The sequence below is a fragment of the Choloepus didactylus genome, chromosome 4 (genome assembly GCF_015220235.1).
Source record: "Choloepus didactylus isolate mChoDid1 chromosome 4, mChoDid1.pri, whole genome shotgun sequence".
In the NCBI taxonomy this organism is placed as follows: Eukaryota; Metazoa; Chordata; class Mammalia; order Pilosa; family Megalonychidae; genus Choloepus; species Choloepus didactylus.
This window is the reverse complement of record NC_051310.1, coordinates 69,986,830-69,996,345: the sequence shown is the minus strand read 5'-3', so window position 1 is coordinate 69,996,345 and position 9,516 is coordinate 69,986,830. Positions and strand designations below refer to the sequence as shown.

At 40.6% G+C, this 9,516-nt stretch overlaps 1 non-coding gene across 1 annotated transcript; it reads right to left on the bottom strand.

The window, feature by feature from the left end:
- Window positions 1-4,548: 4,548 nt before the first annotated feature.
- TRNAE-UUC lies at window positions 4,549-4,620 on the bottom strand. Its single transcript has one exon. It is a non-coding gene; the product is annotated as a tRNA-Glu (tRNA).
- Window positions 4,621-9,516: the final 4,896 nt, after the last annotated feature.

Here is a 9,516-nt window from a genome sequence, read left to right as displayed (position 1 = left end):
GTAACAATCAGTGTGATAAATGTTGGGCAGCCACATCCCTGTTTGTTCTGCTGTCTATTGCATGAGGCTTGAATTTTACAAACTGCATTTCCTGTCTGCCAGCTAGCTTCTGATTACCTTCTGTCAATTGGAGGCATTTCTAACAAGCAAAGTGTGCTGGATGTTTAAACAGCATGGGCCTCAACTGGTAGCTTGTTAGAAATGCAGAATGTCGGCCACACCCAAGAACTACTGTTCCATCACCACAAAGATTTTCCTCTGTTGCCCATTTATAGATACACCCAACCCCATCTCTAATCCTTGGCAACCATTGTTCTCCATCTCCATCTCCATAATTTTGCCATTTTGAGAATATTATTTAAAAGTAATCATATAGTATGTGACCTCTTGAGATTGATATTTTTCATTAAGCATAATATCCTTGCATATGATTAGGTTAGTTTTTTTTTTTTTTTAACCCACTCTTCTGATCTCTGCTTTTTAATTGGTATATTTAGATTATTTAATTTTAATGTAATTATTGGTATCTTAGGGTTTGAGTCTGTCATTTTATTTTTTGTTTTATGTTTGTTCTCTCTGTTTTTCATTTCTCTATTTTCTGTTCCTGATTTCCTACTAGGAGAGGATGGGGAGGCCTCATTATCATGGGATGGTAGTGTAAGTTCCAGCTTACCATGTGACCTTCTCTGAGGAAGCAGGAGGAAAAGGGCAGCCTTGTTTCTGCTGGGAGGGGTTGGAAGTCCAGAGTCCCCACATGGTCTCCACTGACATGCTGGGGATGGAAATCCTGATTTCTCCCTTGGTCTTTTCTGATACCACCCTGGGGGTAGAAGGTGGGGCTACTTGTTACAATTGTGTAGTTGTCTAAGCTCCCTACTTGGCTTTTGCTGATGGGGTGGGGGTGGGGCTGCATTTTTTGTCCTAGTATTTGGCTGGGTGTTCCCATTTGCTAGAGCTGCCATAATGCAAAATAGCAGAAATGGATTAGGGCTTTTATAAAGGGGATTTATTAGGTTACAAATTTACAGTTCTAAGGCCATAAAAGAGTCCAAACTAAGGCATCAACAAAAGGATACCTTCACTGAGGGAAGGCCAATGGCATCTGGAACACCTCTGTCAGGTGCAAAGACACGTGGCTGGCATCTGCTGGTACTTTGCTGCCAGGTTGCGTTTCAAAATGGCTTTCTCCAAAATGTCTCTGGGCTCATGTTTCTCTTAACTTCTCCCAGCTCTCTGATTGGTTCTCCTGGGGCATTTCTCTCTTAGCATCTGGGAGTCCTCTCTTAGCTTCTCTGGGGCAAACTCTGAGCTTCTTCCCTTAGCATCTCCAAACATTCTTCTGTCTGCATGTTTCAGCATCTCCAAGTATCTGGGTCTGTGTCAGCTCTTAGCTTCTCTTGGAGGCAAACTCTGGATTACTTATCTTAGCTTCTCTCCAAAATGTCTCTCTCAGCTTCTCTGAGCTTCTTCTCTCCTTGAGCTGTCTTAAAGGACTCCAGTGATCCAATTAAGACCCACCTGGAATGGGCAGGGTTACACCTCCATGGAAATGATCTAATCAAAAGGTCTCACCCTAATCAAAAGACTAATAAATCTGCCCCCACAAGATTGCTCTAAAGAACATAGCTTTCGTGGGGGACATAATCGATTCCAACCAGCACACTGGGGTAGGACAGTTATCATCTAAAAGTTTTTTCTCTTGCTAGGTTGCCCCTCTCCTGGTCATTTGGCCAGGCTTTTCTTGGGGACTTTTGCCTGTGCCTGCTGGCATTTCTGGGTTGCTGGCTTCACTATCATCCAGTCTGGGATATGTGAGGCAAACAAAAACCCAGGGAACTCGCTCTGTGCCCAACTCACCGCTTGGATTCTGGTGACCCTAGATAGGCTACCTTCTTCTCTCCACCTTTTGAAGCTTTCTTTATGGTGTGCAGAGTTTTTAGCTTTACTTACTCCATCTCAGTCAGAAACTGGAAGTGATAATTGAATTGTTAGGGTATAACATAGCCAGGTGGGATTACAACACAAGTGTAAGAATTAACCTTACCCAAGAGTGGATAGAATGATAGCTATAGATGGGACTTCGCCTCTCACCTTCTGAGGAAGTAGATGGGAGTGTTTCACTTGTTTGAGGAAAATTGCATCTTGCTACCCTAAAGCATTATGTTGTTGTACAGAAGTGAAATAAGGGTGAGACTGGGAATTCATGCTGAATAGCAAAATAGGTGGACTGCACTGGTCATTTTCTTGTTTGCCCTCATCTTTGTTTATGTCCTCCCTATTCTTCTTTTTGAGGGGGCTGGACTCTGAAAACTTCATTTCCCAGATTCTGTTTCCAGTTGGTTACTGGTTAGCTTCTGCTCAAGGGAGGGGCTGTTGGGAGATTTTAATGTGGCAACAAAACAGAAGCCATTTTTTTATGCTTCTGATGGTGTCTTTGTTGGCAGTGGGCATCTCCGAATCACTGTCAGCACCTCAGACTCCAGTGGCATGGATGGTTCTGACAGTGGTTGCTGTTGGCTGTGAGTCACTAGTGGTAACATAGGGGGCAGCTTTGGGCTCCAACAGCGCTGGAAGTTTCAGCAATGGATTTGACAGTGGTGGGGATCCAGTGGCAAAAACAGTGGCTAGTAGTAATCATGCAGCGTATCTTTGGGTAACATCACCCTTTCCTTTTTGTTCTTTCAGCCCCAGGTAAGTAGTGACATCCTCCAGTTACTAATACCTGAATAATCCAACTTTTATATCATTTTGCTTCTCTAGCCTTTCTAAAAAATAGCAACCAGTTCTCTATTAAAATTTTCCTATTTAAAGTAGTTCTTTTCTTGACTGCAGACCAACTGATACAAGTATTATTATGTAATTATTATCTACCATTATGCTTTCAGCCCTAGTGACTTTCTTAGAGGAAAGGGGCATACATTATGTCAGGGAAAGTTCTTGGGAAAATGATATTTCAGCTGAGACCTGAAGGATGAGTTAGCAATGCAAAGGAATGTGTAAATGTGCTTGAGGATGAGGTGGGAGGGATTGATAAACATTCTAGGCAGCGCAAAAAGAATATGCAAGGCTCACAGTGACAAGAAATGGCAAGGACAAAAAATTGAGGGATTTCAAATACATCTTCTGAAAAGAGTATGGGAAGAAAGCAATAAGAAATGAGCCCAGGACTGGGGTCAGGTCACAGAACTTTCAAGTCATGTGAAAGAATGTAGATTTTACCTCACTATAAGGGAAGAGTTGGCTGGTAGAGTGTCATGATCAGAATTGCTTTGTGTTTGGAAAACCACTTTAGGTGCAGTGTGGAGAATGGATCAAGGAAAAGCAAGTCTTGAGGCAGGACAACCTCTTCAGAGGTAGCACAGGTAGTTCCTGCCAAACCCAATGGTAACATGGAGTTGCGAAGTGGGAGGGGGAATGCGAAGACAGCACCCAGTCTGAGAGGTATTTATGGAGGACACTTTTCAAAACTAAATCTTAAAATAAATTATCATATGCCACCAAATGAACAATGTCTAAAGCAATAATTCGCAAAACACAAATGATGGTTATGGCCAAATCTTATGTTGACCTTCAATAACAACTGAGAATATTGAGTTAAAATTGAATCAAGGAGTGGAAGTAACTGTCTCTGTGTGAATAGCGTGATTTCCCCATCCATACAATTTTTTCTCTCTATGCAGATGCTGTTGGTTTATGAATGGCATGGATTCCCTGGATACTTTCTCAGTTGGAAATATGTCCAAATCAAGCTGAAGACACTGGCAACCGAAGTACCTCACAAGTGGTGGCAATATTTGATCAGTCCCAGTAGTAGGGCAAGGACTGACTCTAACGATAGAACTTGCAGAGGAGAGGGCATTGCCTCTTTTGGACATGCATGAGCCACTTCTTATTCAGGTTTGTAGTTAAGAGTAATAGTTACGCCTAAGCATAGACAGAAATATTGTAGTCCTACTCAGGAGATTGCTTAGAAGCCAAGAAGGTTTCAAAGGCCTTTCCCACCTCTGAACGTTTGACTTGGTCCGGAGTGCTGACCCCACCGTGAGGCATGTGTGATTCTGTTAAGGCTGATACTGGGCCTCTGTTTCCGCATGTCCTATTCCGTGGAAGTTGACCAGGTGAATGATCTGGTTCTTTTCTGGCCCAGTACATCCTGTGGAAACCTCTGTTAAAACCAGATTCCTACTTGAACTCTAGTACCCCTCCTCAGAACCCGGACATTAGATCCTCCTGTGTGGGGAGGCCCTTTCTCCATTCACCATCTTGCTGTACGCAGGCAGAAACACCTAGTGAGAAGATAGCAGGCAGTGAACTGGCCAAGAACTTAACTCCTTTGTCCAGGAGAGTTTAATTATTTCTTGTGAGATGTTAACTACGCTTGAGTAAAACAGACGCAGTTTTGAGGTTGTAAATTAGATGTCTTTTGGCCTTTGCTCTCTCCTAGGATGTTGCAGCTTTTAACAATTCAGTGTCTTTCTTGCTAAGTGGATGCTATATTCCAAACTGAGATGGTAGGATAGCTTACGTTAAGCTTAAAAGGTTCTTTTTTTCCCACACCGGGAGTCGAACCCGGGCCGCCTGGGTGAAAACCAGGAATCCTAACCGCTAGACCATGTGGGAACTGATGACGGCTTGCTCGACTATGGGTGAAATGAATAGTGCTGATGTACTTCCGCCCTCCGCGCTCGCCCCGCTTTTGACGTCACCCCCATCTTCTGCGCCTGTGTGGGCTTTCGGCGCACTCTGCTCGCTGTCAGTTCTCTGTGCCTTTTCTCCAGGTCGCCTCACGCCCGACCCGCCGAAGTCGCGCGGACCCCCTCATACCCCCGCCGGCGGGAGGCCGCGGGGACCCCTCAGTCCTGCCCCGGGAGGCAGCGGGGAGCCCTCACAGGCGGCCGGCCGGGAGCCATAGCCTGCCTCAGTTTCCATTTCTGCCGAGAGACTTCCCCTCGCGACTTGAGGACGGACGGGTTTTTAATGGGTCGCAACGCAGGTTCACCAAGAACCAAGTCCTGAGCCTGGTTCCCCAGGCGGGAAGCTGGGGATAACTCCTAACAGATCAGATTTTTTTTCAATTATGTGTTTTTGGTGAAGCTGCATTTTCCTTTTAGATTAATTCTAACTTCGTGAACCAGGGCTGAATGGATGAAACCTCGAATACTCCATGAGACGTTTTGGGGGCAAAAGGCCTTCCTTTAAAATTATGGTTACACTCTTAAAACAAACAGATCCCCAAACCGTAAAGGGAACATCCACACCTTGCTTTACGTTAAAACTCTAACATGGCAAAACCGAAAAAATAAACCGTTGGTCAAAAAATAAAATAAAATAAAATAAATAAAATAATAAAGTAAATCAAAAACACTAACTGGGAGATAACCATTTAAAATTTAAATAAACAACCAAAACAAACAAACAAAAAAACCATTGGTAAATGTAAAGCGAGACACCCAGAGACTGCCAGTCTTCCACTGGAGAGAAGAAAGGCCACGGTTGGAAGAATAAGTGAACAAAAAGAGAAGCAAGGCTGGGTGTGATTAGGGAATAGAATGAGGAACCAGAAAGGTGCTCTGGGCCAGGCTGAGTCCTCTTGGAGGAGAATGGGAGCAGGCCCAGCTTTTTCCCAGTGGGAGCCCCCTTCTTCCAACGTAAGCATAGCTGACACTGCTGTGTAGTAGGCACATTTCACACATTATTTCATTTAATGTTTGTAATGACTCTTTGAAGTAGGTACTAGATAAACCCCCATTTTATAGGTGAAGAAACTAAGGAAAAAAACTATCGGTATCTCACATAGTTAAGAAACTACACATTAATTATATAAGACAGACACTGCAATATAAAAAACGAGAACTTGGCATGAACAGGCCATTCATTGGAGAGGAACCCCATGGCTAAAAAGAATTTTGAAAAAGTTCTCAACATCAGTGGTTCCCAGCTAGCATTTGGCCAAAAAGCAAAAGTATGGAAATGTCCAGTGTTGGTAAGTAAGTGGAGAAAAGAAAGCTCTCAGAAACCTGTAAAACACGATCATCAAGGCAGATCGTCAGGATTTTATAAATGTGCTTATGACCAAGCAATTCAATTTTTAAAAATTTTTATAGACTCATTCTGGAACTTCCTTGCACAAACTGAACATGAAGAAACACTACTACAAAAGTAATAAAGCACCATAGGATACAATAACATCTCCATGTTGCAGAGGGCAGGATTATCTTAAGCAAAACTCAAAAAAGGGTCAGGGATTAACTGCTAAGAATGTCAAACCTCTAGGTGACAAAAAGAAAAAAAAATCCTTAAAAATTCCAAACATCTGTGGAATGAAAGACCCCATAAGTAATGCCAACAGATAAGCCAGAGACAGAAAGAAAATGCTTGGAATATGTCCTTACTAAACAACTGAACCTAAAAAAACCCTAGAAACCTAGAAAAAGCTAACAGGAAAAGGGGCAAAGGATATGAACAGGGGATAGTCAGGAGAGGAGTTCTGATTGTTCAACAAATGTGGAAAAAAGCCCAAGCTCACTTGTAACCATGGCAACAGAATTTAAAACAATGCCAAAATACCCAGTGTTAAGGAGGAAATGAAACAAACTCTGAGGATGGAAATATGTAAATGTGGTTAAAAGGGAAAATTTCTAGGTTGTATATATGTTACTAAAATAAAAAAAAGAAAAACATAGGTCTGTACAACATAGTGAATGCTATTGTAAACGATGCACTGGAGTTAATCATGTTACCCTCAGAAAACATGGTCCTAAAGGTCCTAAAGAGTCGGGCCCACCTCAAACAGAGAAACAAGTCTCTTTGCTTTGGTGAGAAGGTGAGTTGATTGAAGATGCATCAACAAGGAACTGGAGGGAAGAAGTTTTCTTTCCAAGACCAGTTCAGAGTGAGAAGAGCGGTTTGGGCTTTTATAACCCCAAATAGACAAAGGAATGGCCAGGACCCAGAAGAAAGCAGAAAAGGGAAAAAAAGAAGACAGAAACCTGTTTAGTTAGTGTCTCCTGTTATCTGGAATTCCTCCCCTCATTCTGGCTGGTTTTTCAAGAAAAAGCCATGGCCACCATCCTGGGAACAGAGAGTAAGGTTTTTTTTGTTATTGAGATTAGAGCAACAGCAAGTTATTTTAACAAGGGCTTTTTATGCATAGAATAATTCAAGACTGCTTGAGTGAAGTGATCTTAATAAACGTGTGTGTGGGTGTGACTGTGTGTGTGTGTGTGTGTGTGTGTGTGTGTGTGTTTTGGCTACTAAAGACTATAGTAAGCATTTTCCAGCTAAAGAATTATATTGAGTATTTTCTCTACTTATCCAGCTGTCAAATCCCCCTTTTTTATGTGACATTTTCTTATTCTTAAGAAGGGGTGTCTTGTGAGCATTTCTTATAAAAGGGAAATGGGAGAAAGTCTACTTGTGTAACTGCTGTCTGCTGAGCAAGGGTGAAGAGGTTCTTATATTAATCTAGAAGATGCTCCGGACATAACCCCACAGACACAATACAGGCAACGATAAGACAAACATGGCCAGCAGAATAAAACCCATGCTAATAGGGGCTATTCTCCATTTCATGGGTATGTTCATTGACCACTCGGAAAATGAGTCCAGTTTACTATAATCTTTACCATGATCATTATCATTCTGCATATGTTTTAATACTGAAGAGATATTGTATATTCATCCTGTATGTATGTGCAGCACTTAATGCTAATGAATGTGCAAGTTTTTCATCCTGAGCTACATTGGGTGTTAAGCTTACAATACTAGACAAGCTGTCCTCTCATAGGAGCAGGCCTGAGTGTTAATGATGTTTTTAGGTTTCAACCACATCATGCTGGAAATTATGATTCTGGGAGGTATGTTCTTTGTATAGTTGTAGTGCAGTATCGTTGGTCCTTTGCAAAACAGGACAGCGGGCTCCAGGGTTCCATCGGACTGTCTCACAGCACTCCCCAGCACCATGCAACAGAGCCAGTCTGGAGGCAGTGTCCACTGAAGAGCCGAAGTGACCGAGTCTTTTCTGGCAGGCAAAGCCAAAGGTGTCCATAGTAAAGGGTGTTTTCAGTAACAGCATGTTCCCATCTACCTCTGGATCATGTCCATGTGATGTGGTCAACACTTTATAGTTCTAGGGACCACAGAAATGGGTCTAGCCAGTAACTCTGATGGGGTGACACCATGCACAGTACTAGGAGCCTGCTTTAAACCTGCAAGCACTTCAGTTAAAACAGAGGTCTCATTTTATTCTTTATGTTTTTACTAGGGTTATGTTAGTTAATGGATAGGACATAATTTATATATTTGACTTGCCTCTTTTTTTTAACGTCTTTGTCGGTTGAAGATGAAGCTCTGACTTGTAGCTAACTGCAAGCACTTTCAGAGAAGCACCAGAGTAAAACAATGTAACCGACAAGGAAATTTGGCTGTTTCTGTGACAAATAACATTTTTGAAATAACTAAAACCATAACTAGCAGCACTATACTGTTATTTAATAGTATGCAGATTAGTAACCAACAGGTTAGAATTTTTTTTTTTGATTTTTATGACATTGTTTAAACATTTTTAATGCAATTGATAAGAAATCAAATGAACTTAACCATTTTTAGCACTTCATTTTTTTTGAGGTGAAAGAACAAATCCTTTGCAACTATTGGGAATAAAAAGATATCGTTTAGGGCTTGACCTTGAGAAAGCAAAATGTTAAAAGTTGTCAGATTTGAAATAATACTTGTTTTTTTATTTAACTAAAGTTAAGGAAAAGGCTTAGCATTTTTTTTAAGTGAGAAGACAATATTTTTAAATGACCAAGGACATGATAAAGTTAATATAGAGTACAAGAAGTTATTTTGATAAAACACAGATTTTCTGCCTTTTACACTGATTATTCAGAAAAAAAATTTACTATCTCTCAGTAAAAACAGATTAATAATCCAAGGAAACTTTCTTACTTTTAAAGAGAGAAAAATAATTTTTTTCTGTTTGACTAAGGCTTAAAAAAAATTAAGATAGACCCATCAAATCTTTCCTGGACAAAATTACTTTCTTTTTTTTTTTCCCCTTTTAATAAAATCACATTTTTAATATTGCATATTAAAAGTTACCAAAATGATTTTGGAATTGTTTTTTAAGCAAACGTCTTACAACATACAATTGCCATGAAACTCAAACTTGTCAGAATAATGCTAAATATTTAAAACACTTTAATCTATGCATTTTGAGACAGTAATAAACAATCTTTTGACAAGGATTAATGGAACATATAGGTATTACATTGTTCCTCTCACCAAAACAAACAAACAAACAAAAAACAAACAAAAAAAAACAAACAAAAAAAAACCCATGATGATTTAATTTTGTATGAATTTTGAAATTCATGAAAGTATTCTGTCTTCACAGTTTTGTTAAATTCTTTAGAGGCATATTGGTTTCATGTGTAAGTCCACCACTGTAAGGTACTGAATGAGAGAGAAGCCAGGCCTACACTTCACAATCTTATATAATGGTTATTAAATTAG